This window comes from Mobula hypostoma, chromosome 1, assembly GCF_963921235.1.
Source record: "Mobula hypostoma chromosome 1, sMobHyp1.1, whole genome shotgun sequence".
Taxonomy (NCBI): Eukaryota; Metazoa; Chordata; class Chondrichthyes; order Myliobatiformes; family Myliobatidae; genus Mobula; species Mobula hypostoma.
In genome coordinates this window covers 100286129-100306127 of record NC_086097.1, presented here as the reverse complement: position 1 = coordinate 100306127, position 19999 = coordinate 100286129, and the positions used below count along the sequence as shown (strand labels likewise).

At 46.4% G+C, this 19999-nt stretch overlaps 1 pseudogene; it reads right to left on the bottom strand.

Moving 5' to 3' along the window:
* Positions 1 to 4151: 4151 nt before the first annotated feature.
* LOC134341759 (RNA-binding protein 25-like) lies at positions 4152 to 8140 on the bottom strand (annotated as a pseudogene).
* Positions 8141 to 19999: the final 11859 nt, after the last annotated feature.

The window sequence follows — 19999 nt, the reverse complement described above, 5'->3', positions numbered from 1 at the left end:
ACACAGAACAGCGCAGTGACAGAGGTAGAGGCTTTGTCCAGTGATGAATAATGCCTCTGCCCTCTCCCAGCAGGGTGACAGTACCTTCACTGCTTGGGCTGCAATGGTTATTCAGCGGCAAGCAGCAAATGCCCCCGTGTTGTGGATGGGGAAAACCACTCTGTAAGATCATAGTGTCAGCATAGATGGAGGATTCACAATCATTCCGAGCAAATGGACCAGGCCATACAGTGCGATGTCAGGAAATCACCTTCACACAGCTCCCTCTGTGGGCTTTGGGGGTGAGGAGGTTCAATAGAACACTTCTAAAACCAAACTGTTAGATCATAGCTTAAAGTGGGAAACGCAGGAAGCACTCAGCAGGCCTGGCAGTATTAGTGGGGAGAGGGACAGTTAACATTTCAGGTCACCAGCATTTTCTGATTTCTAACAGCTGTGAGATTTTGCTTTTGGGAGGGCTAAATGGGTTTATGAATGAATTGGGGAGATGTGAGACAGCTGTGGCAGGTTGAAGGAGTGGGGTGAGCTGTGAATCTCTTTCCACAATCTTCATCTCTGGGGATACATTAAATGAGGGCTCCCACTCCATTTTGAAAACTCTCCGGGCAGTTTAGCTGAGTCAGTGCTGATTCAGGAGATCTTTACCCTCTGCATAATCTTCTGCTGTGAGAACAATGAAGATTAACCAAACTCCTCTCCTTCCCAGGTTCTGGGTTTACGCTGAGATCGGGATGTGGCAGGAAGTATGTTTCCAAAGGATAAATCGGATTTGAGTGTTTCCCAGTCCCCGGCCTGGCGATGAGTAAGTGACTGTCGCAACAATCGCCAGCCCCATTGGACACCAGTTGGAGTCAAAGAATCTCAGTTTAAATTTTCATGAGCTTCTGAGAGGAGGGTTAATTTTGCCATAGTTGTAGTGAACCCTGGTGGAAATTGGCCCTCTTCCCCCAACTCTGCACTTCCCCTTCAAGAGTTAACTGGGAAGCTTGAAGCTGCTGAAAACACTTGTTTTGATGAACTTCCTGTAATTTTGCTTTCAAATTAAAAATAAACTCTTGGTTAAATCTGGTGGACTCCTGTGATTCCTCTGTTCAACAGATTCTGATGTTATTAACCTGGCTGCAGTTTTAAGAGGTACAGTTTACTTTCTGCCATCTATTCCTTGGGCTTACCTGCAAGGTGTTTTCTAAAGATGTCAAAAGTTTCAGACTGATTATCAAAAGAAAATAACTTCTGTTTCTACAGTGCCTCACAAAACCTCAGTGTATTTGGAAATGGTTTTGAAGTGTGTTTGGGAACTATGGTGTTGTGCAAAAGTTTGAACATGTAGTTAGCAAAGGTGATTAAGACTTTTGCACAGTACTGTAGAATTTATTTAAAATCTTGCACCCATCCCACAATGTGAGGGAGTAATTATGACATACAGGGAATAGTCATACTTTAATGATCCTGGGGGAAATTGGTTTTCGTTAGTTGCACCATAAATAATTAAATAGTAATAAAACCATAAATAGTTAAATAGTAATATGTAAATTATGCCAGGAAATAAGTCCAGGACCAGCCTATTGGCTCAGGGTGTCTGACCCTCCAAGGGAGGAGTTGTAAAGTTTGATGGCCACAGGCAGGAATGACTTCCTATGACGCTCTGTGCTGCATCTCGGTGGAATGAGTCTCTGGCTGAATGTGCTCCTGTGCCCAACCAGTACATTATGTAGTGGATGGGAGACATTGTCCAAGATGGCATGCAACTTGGACAGCATCCTCTCTTCAGACACCACTGTCAGAGAGTCCAGTTCCATCCCCACAACATCACTGGCCTTACGAATGAGTTTGTTGACTCTGTTGGTGTCTGCTACCCTCAGCCTGCTGCCCCAGCCCACAACAGCAAACATGATTGCACTGACCACGACAGACTCATAGAACATCCTCAGCATTGTCTGACAGATGTTAAAGGACCTCAGTCTCCTCAGGAAATAGAGATGGCTCTGACCCTTCTTGTAGACAGCCTCAGTGTTCTTTGACCAGTCCAGTTCATTGTCAATTTGTATCCCCAGGTATTTGTAATCCTCCACCATGTCCACACTGACCCCCTGGATGGAAACAGGGGTCACCAGTACCTTAGCTCTCCTCAGGTCTACCACCAGCTCCTTAGTCTTTTTCACATTAAGCTGCAGATAATTCTGCTCACACCATGTGACAAAGTTTCCTACCGTAGCCCTGTACTCAGCCTCATCTCCCTTGCTGATGCATCCAACTATGGCAGAGTCATCAGAAAACTTCTGAAGATGACAAGACTCTGTGCAGTAGTTGAAGTCCGAGGTGTAAATGGTGAAGAGAAAGGGAGACAAGACAGTCCCCTGTGGAGCCCCAGTGCTGCTGATCACTCTGTCGGAAACACAGTGTTGCAAGCACAGGTACTGTGGTCTGCCGGTCAGGTAATCAAGAATCCATGACACCAGGAAAGCATCCACCTGCATCGCTGTCAGCTTCTCCCCCAGCAGAGCAGGGTGGATGGTGTTGAACGCACTGGAGAAGTCAAAAAACATGACCCTCACAGTGCTCGCTGGCTTGTCCAGGTTGGAGTAGACACGGTTCAGCAGGTAGACGATGGCATCCTCAACTCTTAGTCGGGGCTGGTAGGTGAACTGGAGGGGATCTAAGTGTGGCCTGACCATAGGCCAGAGCAGCTCCGGAACAAGTCTCTCCAGGGTCTTCATGATGTGGGAGGTCAATGCCACCGGTCTGTAGTCATTGAGGCCGCTGGGGCGCGGTGTCTTCAGCACTGGGATGAGGCAGGACGTCTTCCACAGCACAGGAACCCTCCAGAGCCTCAGGCTCAGGTTAAAGACATGGCGAAGACCTCCACATAGCTGAGGGGCACAGGCTTTGAGCACCCTGGTACTGACACCATCCGGTCCTGCAGCCTTGCTTGGGTTGAGATGTTTCAGCTGTCTTCTCACCTGTGAAGCCCACCGTGGTGATTGATAAACCTGATGAGTGATGATAAACCTGATTCTGCTGTGGATCTTGCTGTGGACTGAGAGGGGGAAGGGGAAAGGGAGAGGGGAATTGTGGTTGGAAAGGGGGGAGAGAGCAGGAAGCACCAGAGAGACATTCTTTAATGATCAACAAACCAATTGTTTGGAATAAAATGACCTTGCCTGTGGTCTCAGGGCTGGGTGTGTCTATATCCACCCCAGCACTCCTTCTCTGCCTCCTATCCTGTCCCACACCCCTCTCAAGCACTGCACCCGCACCATTCCCAACATCTTTTGCTCCTGCCAGATGTACAAACTTGTTCTCTGCTCTACGTTGTCTGTCTGTATTTAAAACAGTCCACTTGGTTCTCTTCCATCTACCTTAGAGTGCATATAACATTGCCTGACCAGAGACCACTAGTCCTCAACAGATATACACCCTGGGCACAGTATGGATTTTAGAATAGGCCCTTCAGCCCAACACATGGTCATGTCCCTATCTAAAAGGATATTTTATGCAAGTGTTTCCTGAAGGAGACATCAGACAAAGAGCTGGAGGAACTCAGCATGTCAGGCAGCACCTGTGGAAGGAAAGGGACAGTCAGGTAGGCACCCTTCATCTGTACTGAAGAAAGAGGGGAGATAGCTGGAACAAAGGGTTGAAAGGTGAACTAAGAGCTGGGAGGGGATAGGTGGATGCAGGTGAGGATGGGAGAGTAGGCTAGTAAAAGTTTTGACAATATCCTGCATAGCAATTGAGCTAATTGGATCCAAAATTGTCTTGACAGAGGGTAGTGGTGAGAGCATAATCCTCTGATTGAGGTTCAGTGACCAGTGGTGTACCGCAGGGATCGGTGTTTCTGATTGGATGTCAGTGACTCGTGCTGTACCCAGGGATCGGTGTTTCTGATTGGATGTCAGTGACTCGTGCTGTACCCAGGGATCGGTGTTTCTGATTGGATGTCAGTGACTCGTGCTGTACCCAGGGATCGGTGTTTCTGATTGGATGTCAGTGACTCGTGCTGTACCCAGGGATCGGTGTTAGGACTGCTGAAGTTTGATACATTTACTATTGGACTGGATGAGAATGTAAGAGGTGTGATTAGTAAGTATGTGGATGGCACAAAAGCTGGTGGTGTAGAGAGCGAATAAGGTAGTCAAAGGAAACGGAATTTACTCCTGACAGGTCCAAGATGATGCATGTTGGGATGTAAAATAGAGTAAAAAAGTGTACAGTAAATTGTAATTGAGGAATGTGATGAACAGAGAGACTCTGAGGGTTCAAGTCCATAGTTCTCTGAAATTGTCAACACAAGTCATTAGAGTGGTGAAGGAAACATCAATCATGTGTACTTTCATGGGGTAGGGAGGAGCATTAATATAAGAGTTGGGACGCTTTGTCACAACTTTACAAAACGTTAACTAGACCACACTGGGGCTATTGCATACAGTTCTGGTCACCATATTCGAGGAATGATGTGGTCATGCAGAGAAGATTCGCCTGGATGTTGCCTGGAATGGAAGATATTAGTTATGTGGAGAGATTGGAAAGACAGACTTGATTTCAACTGAAAGCAGCTGTTGAGATATCAGCAGTTTCATCCTTGCACTCTCTGCACCTAAGGAATTGTGGTTCTTCCAGCCAGTCAAGAGTAAAACAGAATCTCTTCCTTGTCAATGTTGTTTTGCAATTCTGCAACATAAAAAGTATTTTAAAGGAACAAACAGAGAGTCTGAAATGTGAGGCTAACTTCATTTTTATTTTAAGCAGGGTGCATATTTATTACATGGTGGTGTAATAATGTATGCCATTTACATACTTTTACATATAAACCACAATACATTATGTAAACATTAAAGAATGCTTACTCAAACAATATATTTACAATATTACTCAAATATTAATTACACAACACTCCTCCCTGCTTAACTATAAAATCTAACTCAATATAGAATGTATCTCAACTATATACACAGTATACTATATAATACAACTACTATATACAGACACACACAACATAGAAATCTATAAATCGACCTATTCAAGCATTGAGATTTAATTGCTGTGGAGGTTTTCTTACTCTTGTGGGTTAATGTCCTTCCTGGCTAGGAAGGTCACTCTGCTTGGCAGGTGAGACGTGCGGCTGTGAAACAATCTCAGGTTCTGGAGCCTCCTCTGTGGAGCTTGTAGGAGTTGACTCTGAGACAGCAGGAAGTGGTTCTAACAGCTCAGGACACCTTTTCCTCAGCTTTTCTCTCTGGATCTACTTCAATCGTTGCTTTTCCCCCAGTCTCAGCTTCTTTCTCTCTCTTTATCCTTTTCTTAGTCTCGCTCCCTTTCTTTATCCTTGGTTCTCTCATGTTCCCTATCACGGTCTCGCTCGCAGTCCCAATCCCACTCACACTCCCATTGCCGCTCTTTTTCTTTCTCACATAAATTCCCTCTTTCACGCCTTTCTCTTTCTCGCTTTCCTATTTATTCTTCTAGTTTCTTGTCAGTATCCCTGAATTTGCTAATTTCTCAAGAAATTAGGTCTTGTTTATCCTCTTCCAATTCCACAGCACTTACATCATCCTCCTCTTTCTTTTCCATTTTCTTCTGTCTAGGATGTGCATCTTGTTCTTGGGAAGGTGCATTTAGTTTGCTGGAATATTCTCTTATTAACACAAACACAAGAAAATCTGCAGATATTGGAAATGCAAGCCACATATACAAAAAGCTGGAGGAACTCAACAGGCACAGCATAAGAACATAAGAAATAGGAGCCTGCTCTGCCATTCAATAAGATCATGGCTGATCTGACCATGGACTCATCTCCACCTACCTGCCTTTTCCCCATAACCCTCAATTCCCCAACTATGCAGAAATCTGTCCAACCTTGTCTTAAATATATTTACTGAGATAGCCTTCACTGCTTCATTGGGTAGAGAATTCCACAGATTCACCACTCTCTGGGAAAAGCAGTTCAACCACATCTCCATCCTAAATCTACTCCCTGAATCTTGAGGCTATGTCCCTGAGTTCTAGTCTCACCTACTTTCCTGCCTCTAACTTATCTATCCCTTTCATAAATTTATATGTTTCTATAAGATCTCCTCTCTTTCTTCTGAATTCCAGCGAGTACAGTCCCAGGCGACTCAATCTCTCCTCACAGTCTAATCCCCTCGTCTCTGGAATCAACCTGGTGAACCTCCTCTGCACTGCCTCCAAAGCCAGTATATCCTTCCTCAAGTAAGGAGACCAGAACTGCACTTAGTACTCCAATTGTGGTCTCACCAGTACCCTGTACAGTTGCAGCATTACCTCCCTGCTTTTAAATTCAATCCCTTTAGCAATGAAGGCTAACCTTCCATTTGCCTTCTTGATGGCCTGCTGGCACCTGCAAGCTAACCTTTTGTGATTCATGCACAAGCACTCCCAAGTCCCTCTGCACAGCAGCACACTGCGATCTTTTACTATTTAAATAATAATCTGATCTTCCATTTTTCCTTCCAAAGTGGATGACCTCGCATTTACCAACATTGTAATCCATCTGCCAGACCCTTGCGCACTCACTTAACCTATCTATATCTCTTCTGCAGTCTCTCCGTATCTTCTACACAATTTGCTTTTCCACACAATTTAGCATCATTAGCAAACTTAGATACAGGACACTTGGTCCCCTCTTCTAGATCATTAATGTATATCATGAACAGTTGCAGGCCCAGCACCGACCCCTGTGGCACACCACTCACCACTGATTGCCAACCAAAGAATCCATGTATCCCAGCTCTCTGCTTTCTATTAGTTAACCAATCCTCTATCCATGTTAATACATCACTCCCAACTCTATACATCCTTATCTCATGGATAAGTCTCCCTGCTGTGCCACAGTGTCTGAAGCTCAGATTCCAGGTCATTAACTTTGACCCTGAGCTCCTCGAGCAGCCAACACTTGCTGCAGATGTGGTCATTAGGCACAAAGGGTCACTATCTCCCACATCATGCAGCTACAGCACATCACCTGATCCTGCATCATCCCTACTTTATTTAATTAGTGACTTTTTATTCACCACTACAAAAGCCTTGCTTGCTGCTTACCTGCGCCTCCTCACCAAAGCCTCAAGTTGCCACTCCTACACTGGTCCCCTCACACAATCGCCGCTCTGCTTTGACCCTGCTTTACTTTTATTTGCACCTGCTAATAAATTGCGAATCGATTGGTTCGTTGCTAATGCGCCAAGACCCCCCGAAATGTTCTTTTTTTAAACTCTTCTCACTGACCTATGCAAAACTCTCTCTCTGTCTCTCTGCCAGTTGATTGGTCCGCTGCTAATGCCAGTCCCGAAGAAGGGTCTCAGCCTGAAACGTCGACTGTACTCTTTTCCCTAGATGCTGCACGGCCAGCTGAGTTCCTCCAGCTTTTGTGTGTGTTGCTATTTTCCTATTAATCCTTCTATTGCTCCCTTTCGATCTGATCACTCCTGGTTTCTTCATCCACAACATCATCTCAAAAATCCCCTGTTTTCATATCTCCATTGACTCCTTTATTTTTGGCCTTCCATTCATCCAGCTGGGCTTTGGTCTACTTTTACAAGCAGCTTTTTGTCTCCTACTAGAAGTTCATGCAATAACCTTAAAGCTCGCAGAGTAGATTCTGGCTCCTTTTACTCACAATAGATGAATGGTTGTAACTTTCCTGAAGCTCCTTGACCTCTCTTTCAGCTCAAAACCAAGCCGCATTTCGCAAGGAACTGCCTGATTAACATATCAGAGGCTTTCTCAGATGTGCTGCCTACAAAAATGTTGTAGTCAGACCATCGCTTTCATCACTTTCCTGATTCCTCTGAGCAGAACAATTCTTCCTTGGCCCGATATGCTTTCCAACCTGCGGCAGAGGTTGGCACAAACACCCTTTTGCCCTCTGTTGGACAAGGGTTCATGATGTACAGCATGAGACAGTCATGGCACCATCCAGTACTTTCTCAAGTCACTTTCAGTTGACACTGTTGCAGGGGATGTGGCAGACAAATGGTGGATGGATCTCCAATCAAGTTGTAAGTGACTCAGCCAGTCACAACACTAAAATGCTGGCCCCTCCTGTTTTTACCACATACAAGCCCAATGTGGTTTGTTGGTTATTGTACATGACTGCTACAAATGTCATTTCCACAGGAGTCATCTTTTCTCCATTATAAGTTCTTTGTTGGATATCCACAGGCTTCAGTTCAGAATCTTTGAGATGCTGTTCAAACACATTTCGTGAAGTCTTTCAGTATATTGAAAATTTTAGTTGCAGAGTAATACAGCTCTGAAACATGCCCTACAGTCCCATTTGCTAGTATTTGGCCCATATCCCTCTAAGCCTTTCCTATCCATGTACCTGTTTAAATATCTTTTAAATGCTATTACTTTACCTGCCTCAACCACTTCCTCTGTCAGTTTTCCCCATACACCCACCACCCTCTGTGTGAATGTTTCCCTCCCTGAACCTCTGCTCTCTGTATTTCAGTTCTTTTCTTAGCAAGTTCACCCTCATAATTTTACACACCTCTCTGTCAATTCGAAAATCCTTCTATGCTTTAAGGAATAAAGTTTCAGCACACTTAACCCCTCCCTATAATTCAGGCCCTTCTTGTAAATCTTCTTTGCACTCTATCCAGTTTATATGGTCCTTTGTAGAGTTGTCAGCTCCACCCATCTCATCAGGAAGTGCTGTGGGAAGCATGGGGAGGATTAAGGTTGTGGCAGTCTGTAAATCTACAATTATAATCCCACTGTTGGATTAGGTTTGGGGATATTCTTTTAAAATTAGTCATTTTTCAGGGGTCACTGATGGTGTCAGCATTTATTGCCCATCCCATGTTGTCCTTCAGGAGGTGGTGGTGAGAGGGAGTTTGCAGGATTTTGGCCCAGTGATGATGAAGAACCAATGAAATATTTCTAGGTCAGGGTGCTGGTGGTTACCACTTCCTTGTCCTTCGTGCTGCAGAGGTCCCAGGTTTGGCTGGGGTGCTTGGAGCGCCCTGGGAGAGTAGCTGCAGGCACACTCTGCCGACACTCTGTGCCAGTGGTGGGGAGGGGGATGGGGAGGAGGACGGGGACGGGGAGGAGAAGGAGAGGAGGACGGGGAGGGGGAGGGGGAAGGAGAGGGAAGGGGAGGGGGGGAGAAGGAGGGGAGGAGGGGGAGGGGACGGGAAGGAGAGGAGGACAGGGAGGGGGAGGGGGAAGGAGAGGAGGACGGGGAGGGGGAGGGGGAAGGAGAGGGGGAAGGAGAGGACGACGGGGAGGGGGAGGGGGAAGGAGAGGACGACGGGGAGGGGGAGGGGAAGAAGAGGAGGACGGGGAGGGGGAGGGGGAAGGAGAGGAGGACGGGGAGGGGGAGGGGGAAGGAGAGGGGGGCGGGGAGGGGGAAGGAGAGGACGGCGGGGAGGGGGAGGGGGAAGGAGAGGACGACGGGGAGGGGGAGGGGAAGAAGAGGAGGACGGGGAGGGGGAGGGGGAAGGAGAGGAGGACGGGGAGGGGGAGGTGGAAGAAGAAGAGGACAGGGGGGGACGGGGGGAGGAGAGGAGGAGGGGAGGGGGAGGGGAGGGGAAGGAGAGGAGGACAGGAAGGGGGAGGGGGAAGGAGAGGAGGACGGGGAGGGGGAGGGAGAAGGAGAGGAGGATGGGGAGGGGGGGGAGAAGAGGAGGACAGGGAGGGGAGGGGAGGGGAAGGAGAGGAAGACAGGAAGGGGGAGGGGGAAGGAGAGGAGGACGGGGAGGGGGAGGGAGAAGGAGAGGAGGATGGGGAGGGGGAGGGGAAGAAGAGGAGGACAAGGAGGGGGAGGGGGAAGGAGAGGAGGACGGGGAGGGGGATGGGGAGAGGGAGGTGGAAGCTGGGAAGGGACCCCACCTCCTGCCTCCTACAAAGACATTAACCAAAGCATCCCGCAGCCCAGAACAGAAGGATGCCTACAGTTCACCTTCCAAGTGTTTGTACTGTACATTTTTACAATGAGAGGATTTGAGCGCAGGAGGGAGGGAAGAATGTCCCTAAGGCAGTGCAGCAAAGATTCACCAGAATGGGTTGATGGGTTAACATACAGGAATACTGGAGGAACTCAATGGATCAGGCAGCTTCCGTGAAAGGGAATGGGCAGTAAAGGTTCTGGGTGAAAACCTTTCATCTGGATTCAAATAAGAAGGGAGACAGCCAAGGAGGTGGGAGGGAGGTGTGGCAGGTGATAGGTGGAGGAGCGCTGGTAGGTAGAGGGAAGGGGAATAGTGGGAATAGTGAGAGAGGCTGGGTGGGACATAGGCTGAAGATGATGGAATCTGATAGGAGAGGAAATTGGAGCATAGAATAAATGGGCAGCTGGAGAGAGCCGATAGGAACAGAGGGAAAGGGGGATCCGGTGGGAGCAGTGCGTGGGTGATGAGCAGATGGAATGAATGGAGGGGGGAAAGAAACACGATGAATGGCCTAGGGTGGGACTGGGTAGATCAGAAGGAGAGAGAGAGATGTGACAGAGGGGGAGCAGTTCACTGGAATTGTTCATGCATAGGGTTTAGACTTATCAGTTGTCTGTTCCTCCAGCTCAGGGTTTCTCAACCTGGGTCCATGGACCCCTTACTTAATGGTATTGGCCCATGGCATAAAAAGGTTGGGAACCCCTGCTCTGTATTGTGTTTAGTCTCGGCCAGGCACTGGGTCTGTTGTAGGTGCAACGGGTTATTAAGGCGGCAAACGGAATGTTGTCCTTCATTGCTAGAGGGATTGAATTCAAGAGCAGGAGGGGTCATGCTGCAACTGTACAGGGTACTGATGAGGCCGCACATGGAGTACTGTGCGCAGTTCTGGTCTCCACACTTGAGGAAGGATATACTGGCTTTGGAGGCAGTGCAGAGGAGGTTCACCAGGTTGATTCCAGAGATGAAGGGGTTAACTTATGAGGAGAGATTGAGTTGCCTGGGACTATTCTCTCTGGAGTTCAGAAGAATGAGAGGGGATCTTACAGAAACATTCAAAATTTTGAAAGGGATGGATAAGATAGAAGTAGGAAAGTTGTTTCCATTGGTAGGTGAGACTAGAACTAGGGGACATTGCCTCAAGATTCAGGGGAGAAGGTTTAGGACGGAGATGAGGAGTAATTGTTTTTCCCAGAGAGTGGTGAATCTGTGGAATTCTCTGCCCAGGGAAGCAGTTGAGGCTTCTTCACTAAATATATTTAAGATACAGTTAGATAGATTTTTACATAGTAGGGGAATTAAGGGTCATGGGGAAAAGGCAGGTAGATGGAGCTGAGTTTACGGACAGATCAGTCATGATCTTATTGAATGGCAGGGCAGGCTTGATGGGCCGTGTGGCCTACTCCTGCTCCTATTTCTTATGTTCTAATGAGGAGATTGAGTAGACTAGGCTTGAGTTCTCCACAGTTTAGAAGAATGAGAACAGTTCTCGTTGAAACTTACAAATTTCCTACAACATTCAACAAGGTGGATGGACAGTAAGGGCGTTTCCCTGGCTGGGATGCCTAGAATCCAGGTCACAGTCTCTGAATAAGGGGTCTCCATTCAGGTCTGAGGTGGTGAAGACTTTCTCTCCTCTGGTGATGGTGAATCTTTGAGATGTGGAACTTTGCCACTGGGTCTATTCAAAACAGAGATCAACAGGCTTCTGGATATTCAGGGCATGTGGGGATGAGGAAAGAAGAGCCAATGGTACTGAGATCAAAAATCCACTATAATCCCAATGGCTTGTGGGACAGGCTCAGGATGCTGAATGGCTTCTTCTACCTCCTGCTTCTTGGGCTTTTTGCTCTATTCAGAAAATGTAAAAAAACAGAACCCATGACCTCAACATCCTGCCATTGATACTGATTCACACATATAGTGAATGTTTCAGTTCTAGTGAAGTGCACACAGGAAAGAGATCAGCACAGTATCGTGGTAACCAGTTCCTGTTTGAAGATAAGATTTTAAAAATACTAGTTTCGACATAAAGCGACAGAGAGAAGTTAGAGAGGGTGAAAATAAAAGGTTTAAAGCAATGTGTCCCGGGGAACTGAGTACTGAACACTGGGCATTGGGCATCAGGAATTCAATCCTGAGTGATGTGCACTGGCTCCTGGGCACTGGGCACTTGATCCTGACAACCGTGCACTTCCCTGTGACAACACTCCATGTGGATGTGCTCAGTGGTGAGGGGGGTTTTACCAGCGATGGACTGAGACAATCCACTACTCTTTGTAGGATTTCCCGCTCAAGGGCATGGGTGTTTCCATATCAGGCTGCGATGCAGCCAGTCAATATAATCTCCACCACCCATCTATAGAAGTCTGTCAAGGTTTTAGATGTCATGCTGAATTTTCACAGACTCCTCAGGAAGTAGAGGCGCTGCTGTGCTTTCTTCATAATTGTACTTATGTGCTGTGCCCCAGAGAGGTCCTCTGAAATGAGAACACCGAGGAATTTAAAGTTGCCGACCCTCTCCTCCTCTGATTAATATAGAACATAGAATATTATAACACATTACAGGCCCTTCAGCCCACAATGTTATGCTGACCCTCAAACCCTGCCTCCCATATAACCCCCCACCTTAAATTCCTCTATGTACCCATCTAGTAATCTCTTAAACTTCACTAGTGTATCTGCCTCCACCACTGACTCAGGCAGTGCATTCCACGCACCAACCACTCTCTGAGTAAAAAACCTTCCTCCAATATCCCCCTTGAACTTCCCACCCCTTACCTTAAAGCCATGTCCTCTTGTATTGATCAGTGGTGCCCTGGGGAAGAGGCGCTGGCTATCCACTCTATCTATTCCTCTTATTATCTTGTACACCTCTATCATGTCTCCTCTCATCCTCCTTCTCTCCAAAGAGTAAAGCCCTAGCTCCCTTAATCTTTGATCATAATGCATACTCTCTAAACCAGGCAGCATCCTGGTAAATCTCCTCTGTACCCTTTCCAATGCTTCCATATCCTTCCTATACTGAGGCGACCAGAACTGGACACAGAACTCCAAGTGTAGCCTAACCAGAGTTTTATACAGGTGCATCATTACATCGCGACTCTTAAACTCTATCCCTCGACTTATGAAAGCTAACACCCCATAGTTTTCTTAACTACCCTATCTACCTGTGAGGCAACTTTCAGGGATCTGTGAACATGTACCCCCAGATCCCTCTGCTCCTCCACACTACCAAGTATCCTGCCATTTACTTTGTACTCTGCCTTGGAGTTTGTCCTTCCAAAGTGTACCACCTCACACTTCTCCGGGTTGAACTCGATCTGCCACTTCTCAGCCCACTTCTGCATCCTATCAATGTCTCTCTGCAATCTTTGACAATCCTCTACACTATCTACACCACCAACCTTTGTGTCGTCTGCAAACTTGCCAACCCACCCTTCTACCCCCACATCCAGGTCGTTAGTAAAAATCACGAAAAGTAGAGGTCCCAGAACAGATCCTTGTGGGACACCACTAGTCACAACCCTCCAGTCCGAATGTACTCCCTCCACCACGACCCTCTGCCTTCTGCAGGCAAGCCAATTCTGAATCCACCTGGCCAAACTTCCCTGGATCCCATGCCTTCTGACTTTCTGAATAAGCCTACCGTGTGGAACCTTGTCAAATGCCTTACTAAAATCCATATCGATCACATCCACGGCACTACCCTCATCTATATGCCTAGTCACCTCCTCAAAGAACTCTATCAGGCTTGTTAGACACGATCTGCCCTTCACAAAGCCATGCTGACTGTCCCTGATCAGACCATGATTCTCTAAATGCCTATAGATCCTATCTCTAAGAATCTTTTCCAACAGCTTTCCCACCACAGACGTAAGGCTCACTGGTCTATAATTACCCGGACTATCCCTACTACCTTTTTTGAACAAGGGGGCAACATTCACTTGTTCATGGGTCTGTGGTTTCCTCCCCCTGAAGTCAATCATCGGCTCCTTGATCTTGCTGACATTGAGTGATCTCCTTCCTATGTGCTGATTCATCACCACTTTTGATTTGACCTACAGCAGTGGTGGTGCCTGCAAACTTGAACATGGCATTGGAGCTGAGCTTAGCCTAGCCTCACAGTCATAAATATAAAGCAAGTAGAGCTGTGTTTCATACACTAATAAATACAAGCTAAAAGTTTTCAAATGATCCGACAGGTTTATTATGACCGTATGTACTGAATTACTGTGGAAAGGCTTGTTTTGCATGCCATCAATACAGATATTTTATACAACTGTATATTCAGGGAACACAATAACAGAATGCAGAATGAATACTCAGAAAATGCAATGCAGGCAGACAATAAGTTGAAGGCCATGATGAGGTAGATTGTGAGGTCAGAAGTTCACCCTCTTGTAATAGGGGTCTGTTCAATAGCTTGATAAGAGCACGATAGAAGCTGTTCGAGCCTGCTGGTACATGTATTCAGACATTTACATCTTTGCATCAACTACAAAATACAAAAGAAAATGCATCCCTGCCAGAACTTAACCCTTTCCCTCTAACTCAACAAATGAACCACCTCCAGAATTAACAGCCCTACCACTAACTTGGTCTTCATTCACAGCCACTCTCCTCCACTTCCACGGCCCACACTCTCAACCCTTATCGTCTGCCTCCTCCACTTTCACGACTCACACTCATAGAAACTCCTTACCTTAGAAATTACCTAGGCTTTACCCATAGCCTTCTATTTTTCTAAACTCCATGAACCCATCCAGGAGTCTCTTAAAAGACCCCATTGTTTCCGCCCTTATTGTCTGCTTTCTAATAAACACCACTGATCAGAGATCACAACTCTCAATAATCCTTTTTCATGGTCATAGAGCAAAACAAGTACTGTAATGGGGATTAAGGCAATGATCTGAGTAACATTAATGTAACCTATAACATTATTCCATCTCCAGCCTGTCACAGATATCCCCTTGTGTTCCCCCTCCCCTTCCCCCCACCACACACACACTTGTTCTGCAACACACTTGTGTATTCTCTTTAAGTTTTCTGAGTTCTCCACCTACGCTCTTCACTGCCCCGGGAAAGCAGCCCTCTCTCAAATACGCCTCTCAACCCAGTCATCCCCCCTTCTACCCCTTCCCTCGGGACCTCCAAGTTTAAGGACAGCTTCTATCCCCCTGTTGTAGCGATATAGTTTATCTTTTAATCTACCTCATTATGGCCTTGCACCGATCTGCACTTCCTCTCTGACTGTAACTCTATATTGCCTCTAGCTTTCCCCTCAACTGGGATTACAATGCAGTTCACACTGATTTTAGACAATAAGACAGACATAGGAACATAATTAAACCATTCAGCCCATCGAGTCTGCTCTGACATTCCATCATGGCTGATTTATTTTCCCCCTCAACCCCATTCTCCTACCTTCTTCTCATAACCTTTGATGCCCTTAGCAAACAAGAACCTATCAAACTCTGCTTTAAATATACCTAATGACTTGGCCTCCACAACTGTCTATGGCAATGAATTCCACAGATTCACCACTCTGTGGCTAAAGAAATTCCTCCTCATCTTTCTGAGGTTATATCTTCTGGTCCTAGACTCCCCCACTGTAGGAAACATCCTCTCAAGTCCACTCAATCAAGATCTTTCAATATTTGGTAGATTTCTATGAGATCCTCCTTCATTCTTCTAAACTCCAACAAATACAAAGGTTTAAAGGTTCATTTATTTATTATCAAGGTATACAACTCTGAAATTCTTCTTCTCTAGATAGCCACAGAACCAAGAAAGAAAAGAATGGCAGAACAATCATAGCCCTCAAATCCCTCCTTCCCTCACAAAAATGGAACAGGCACATCAAACCCTAACACCCTCTCCCCCACACAGAAAAAAATGAGAAGGATCAGGTGATAACACAGAATATAAAGAACTATAAGACCGAAAAAATGTCTTTAGTCCAGGTCCATATCCAGAACACAGAAAACCCTGGGTAACATTCTCTGGGTACAGAAGCAGGCTTTTCCCTCTCCAATAGCAGAGTGATTCTCTAGTGATCTAAAGGCAGTCTCCCCTCCCACAGCAGAGCAATCTCACCAGTGATCTAAAGGCAGTCTCTCCTCCCACAGCAGAGCAATCTCACCAGTGATCTAAAGGCAGTCTCCCCTCCCACAGCAGAGCAATCTCACCAGTGGTCTAAAGGCAGTCTCTCTCTTCATAACAGAGTGATCCCACCAGCGATCAAAAGGCAGTCAACCAGTGCTCACCTTCCGTGTTCACCTCGATATTTCAATCTCCCTCCTCGCTTTAATTGATGAACAATGGAAGCTTTAATTGGCAAAATGGAGTCAAACGTCGGCCCACACCCTGTCCCGCATCCTTCTCGCCACGAGGTTCCTGCATGCTGCCTCTGCCTTACAGAATCCTCTCTGAGAGTGCAGAGCACTGAAATACCCAAACTGCAAATCACAAACCCTAACAGTTCCAGAAACACATTTACAAATGTAAAATGAAAATCAAATGTAAAAGACATAGAGGAAGTGAAATATATTGTTTCATGATCTATCCAGAAGTTGTTGACCGAAGGAGCATTGTGTGCAGGTGCCATCTTGATTGGAAGGGGCCAGAGCCCAGAGCCATCAAATGCTCCTCATATTTTAACCCTTTCATTTCCAGGCTCATTCTCGTGAACCTCCTGTGGACTCCCTCCAGTGCCAGCACATCTATTCTTCAATAAGGGGACTAAAACTGCTCACAATACACCAAGTGTGGTCGGACCAGTGCCTTATAGAGCCTCGGCATTACTTTCTTGCATTTATATTCTAGTTCTCTCAAAATGACTGCTAAAGTTTTCAGAAAATGTTTGAGAATGTCACATGTACCCATGAGCAAGTAAAGACAAAACCATAGAATGCCAATTCGGATCTGTGGTCAAAAGCAAGGGTTAGCGTTGATGGAAGTTGATAGCAACGGGCAGTGCACAACCTTGCTGTGAACAGGTCATGATTAGTAAGTTTACAAGCGAGACAAAATATGACCATGTGGTTGCCGGTGAGCATGTAGACTGCAGAGTGTGATGAGGTCCAGTTAGTGGGGCAAACAAGGCAAGAGAATTGTAAATAAATTAGATGTATTGAAAAACAGAGGGGCCTTGGGGTTCGCTGCAGAAACCTACAAGCTGCAGGGCTGGTAGGCAAGTTTTTTTTGGGAAGTTCGACTTTGTTAACTAAGGCACAAAGTGCAAGATATTTAATAGCCAAGAAAATGGGGGTAAAAAAACGACTATGCTGGTAAACTACAGTGCACTGTTCTGGGCAAGTAGCAGGAGGAACACAAGGCTGGTGTTGGCTGCAGTAAGGATGCACGGTTCCCTGAGAAATCGTGACTTTATTATGATGCATCAAGTTACAAAGAGCTCAGAGTAGTGGATTATAAGGATCTGGGCTCCTTGATGGAAAAAGTCAGTAATGAGGAAGATTTTAAAGTAAGTGGCCAAAATATCAACCAATGGAGAAATGGCACCAATGTCTGAAAGGCTGGTGAACTGTTGATATGATCAAGACCATTGGATGAAGAGCTGGCAGTGGGCTTATGGGCCGAAACAAGCACAACTCCCTTCAACAATTTTACGATAACTCAATTCCAGCCAATAGGATTAACCCCTTAGCCTTTCGTTCTTTCTCTCAGTGGCACTTCAGTAAGCAGTGAATCTTGCACCTGAGGTTAGGCTCCTGCCCCAGAACTTGACAGCTTTTGATACATGTTCTTACCCCCTACAGCTTGGGTGATCAATACCTCGATCTTCAAATCCATAGCTCAGCAGATCTATCACTCAAGATTTGAGCCCAAAAAAACACACAGTTCCAAAGGCATCCCTTTGATGCCTTGAAGAAAGATGGCGGCGCAACGCAGCTTGCAGTGGCCATTCCGGTGGGTGCCATGCACAATCCTGATTTGATGGAGATGGACATGTGAGCATGGAGGAACATCTGGAGAAACTTCTGAAATGCCTGCTTCGCTGCTGCTGCTACTGTGTGGTCCAGAATCCCCAGAGAAGGCCCAAGTCCTCGGCTTTGCTTGTTGCTCGGTGGCCAGGGCGGGGTCGAAGCGCTCGGCAGAGGATGGCGCTCAGAGAGGCTGTGTCGAAGGGCTGGTCGGAAGCTCGAAGTTTTTGGACGGACTCAGAGTCCGCTGCGGTCAGGTGCTTCCAATACATCGGCAAGTTGGCAGCGCTTAGAGGTTCATAGTGGGGAGAGTTCTTCCCTTCTGCCGTCTGCGTGAGATGATGGGGCTATCGGGATTTGAGACTTTTTTTACCGTGCCCATAGTCTGCTCTTTATCAAATTACGGTATTGCTTTGCACTGTCGTAACTATATGTTATAATTATGTGGTTTTGTCAGCTTTAGGTAGTCTTGGTTTGTCCTGTGTTTACTTGTGATATCATTCTGGAGGAACGTTGTATCATTTTTTAATGCATGCATTTCTAAATGACAATAAACGAAATTTACTACTTGATATGGGGCTGGGGCACAGAATCACAGCATGTCTCATTGAAGAATGTCTCCCGGTACAGTGGTGTACTAGAGGTGTACTGTTAGTGACAAGGGTACATGTTTCTTGATGGGGGTATTGCTGGCAATGTCATCAGTTTCTCTAGCTTGTCCATCCGTTATTGCACCAGAGAAGGTGATGGCCAGCTGCCTTTATGGGAGGTCCTCCCTTCGTGCGGCAAGGCAGGAAGCTCCCAGATATTAGTCATAGAGTCATCGTGTTTTACGTTGCAGGAACTGGCCTTTCACCCCAATTTGTTCTTACCAACCCAGCTGCCTACCTGAACTAGTCCCACTGGCCTATATCATCCTAAAGGCTTCCCATGCACGTACTTGTTTAAATGGCTTTGAAACACGCTATCACCTCCTCTGTCTGTGTGTTCCATATACCTAGGCATATGTGTGAAAAATGTGCCCCCAACTCTCTTTTAAATGTTTTCCCCTCTCTTCTATACCCTCTAGTTTTAGACACCTCTGGCAGGGTGGAGATACGTCTCTACCAAAGGAGGTGGAAGCACTCCTTCCCTCTGCCAGCCTGCAGGTCACCCTTCGGCAAGGTGTAGCATCTGCTTAGTGCCCCCACCCCCGATCAGGGTCACGTGAAGCCATGGGAACAGGTGGTGGATGGTCGTATGAGCATCTGGGTCACATCACAAGTCCTGGTTACGTGACCACTGAGGCCAGGTAGACAGTCTCTGAAATGTATTGATAATGGCTGGGGTCACCCATTTTGTAAAGACACTGCCCAGAAGAAGGCAATGGCAAACCACTTCTGTAGAAGAATTTGCCCAAAAGAATGATGATCATGGAGACTAAGATCACCACGTCCTACAACACGGCACAGAATGATGGTGATGATGTACTAGGAAAAAGACAGTGATTATTTAACTTAGCCATGCCTCTTATGATTTTATAAACACCTGTAAGGAACTGCTCAGCCTCCAACACTCCAGGAAACAGTCCTGCCTATCTAGCTTCTCCTTATAACTCAAGCCCTCCAGTTCCAGTAACGTCTTTGTGAATCTTTTCTGCACTCTCTCTAGCTTAATCACATCCTTTCTATAGCTGGGCGACCAGAACTACACACCACTCCAAGTGTGACCTCAGTAACAACTGCTCCCGAGTCCTGCACTCATTGCCTTGACTGATAAAGGCAAACATGCTGAATGCCTTACTCACCACTCTTTCTCTCTGCATCCCACTTCAGGGAACCGTATGGCTCGATCCCTAGGCTTCTCTTTTCTATAACATTCCCCAAGGCCCTGCCATTCACTGTGCAAGTCCTGCCCTGATTCAACTTATCAAAATGAAATACCTTGTATTTAGAACATGGATCATAGAACAGGACAGCAGAGAAATAGACCCTTCAGCCTACAATGTTGTGCTGCAATGGACTAGCAATTAAACACCTAACTGAGTAGGCATCCCAACTTGTCCGAGTAAAAAACACCAGAAACTCTGCAGACGCTGGAAATCCAAAGCAGCACACACAAAATGCTGGAGGAACTCAGCTGGCCAGGCAGCATCTATGGAAAAGA